Raw genomic sequence first — 1,301 nt, 5'->3', positions numbered from 1 at the left:
TCTCTCTCTCTCTCTCTCTCTCTGTGTTGCAGTGTGGAAGGTGTCGGAGGGCGGGAACGGTGGTTTCATCCGGTGTTGGCATTTTGAAACGGAAACTATTTGCGTGGACCTGGTCCACCAAGGTAGCGTCGTGAACCGCCCCAAGTCAAGGGATTTTTTTTTTTTTTTTTTTTTTTGCGTACGAAAATAAAGCTATCTCCATGCTAGACAAGTAAATTTTAGTAGGTGGAAATGTATAAATCTTATCAAAATTATAGACCATTTTAATTTAGCTATTTTATCTTTTAAAATTTTGATTTTTGCAATTTTATTCTTTCGATTTGTTTGATTTCAATCAATCAACGATATTTTGATTTTAAAATCTAAATATGTCTGTTTATTTTTATATATTTAGTTTGTATATTTTATGTAATTTTTGTGACTATAAATTTACTAAAATGAATAATGATTTAAATTTTGAAGTCAAGATGTCATTTCGTAACTCAAATTAAATAAATTAAAAGACTGAATAGTAAAATCAAACTCATAAGTTTTGTACAATTTTATCAATTTCAGTATTTATATATATATATATATATATATATATATATATATATAGAGAGAGAGAGAGAGAGAGAGAGAGAGAGCGCGCGCTAGGCTCGCTTTCGAAAGTACGGGAGCCTCCGTACTTATAAGTTGTTTTCAATAGTGGGACATCTGATTCGGTGATCTGTTCTATTAGACATGATCTACACTGTTGGAACTACCTAGAAACCAAATTTTATAATTTTTTGACTTCGTTAGTCTAGTAAACGAGTAGCCTCAAAATAAATGTCTGAAAATGAAAATCTCATAAAAAACAGTGATAAAGGACTCACATTTCAAATCGGAAGTATTGGTCTTGCTATTGATGTTAAGTAGAATTTTCTATTAAATTTTCATCTAATTTGGATACTTCTACACCGTTGAACTTAAAAACGCATCATATCTACCATTAAAATTGTTAATTTTGGAACCTTTTGATCACTAGCCAAATGATGTCGAAAAATTATGAAATTTAGTTTCCAAATACTTTTAATCAAGAGAATTTGTCGACAATAACAAGACTTTTAGAAGAAACCGCGTAAAAGCGGATAGAGAATCAGTAACCCACCTCAACACAGCTCCAACCGACAGTCCCGACTCTGGAAACCCGTGTCGAGAGATCAGCCGAGATCACCCGAACCGAGCAATAAGAGTGACTCAAAAGATCTAACACTAGAAGCATCAAAAAGATCAGAATCAGAAATCCAAAATTCGCGCACTTTAGCGCATACAGTACC

The sequence above is a fragment of the Ananas comosus genome, linkage group 1 (genome assembly GCF_001540865.1).
Source record: "Ananas comosus cultivar F153 linkage group 1, ASM154086v1, whole genome shotgun sequence".
Classification (NCBI taxonomy): Eukaryota; Viridiplantae; Streptophyta; class Magnoliopsida; order Poales; family Bromeliaceae; genus Ananas; species Ananas comosus.
The sequence above is the reverse complement of the archived record's forward strand: the minus strand, read 5'-3'. Positions refer to the sequence as shown.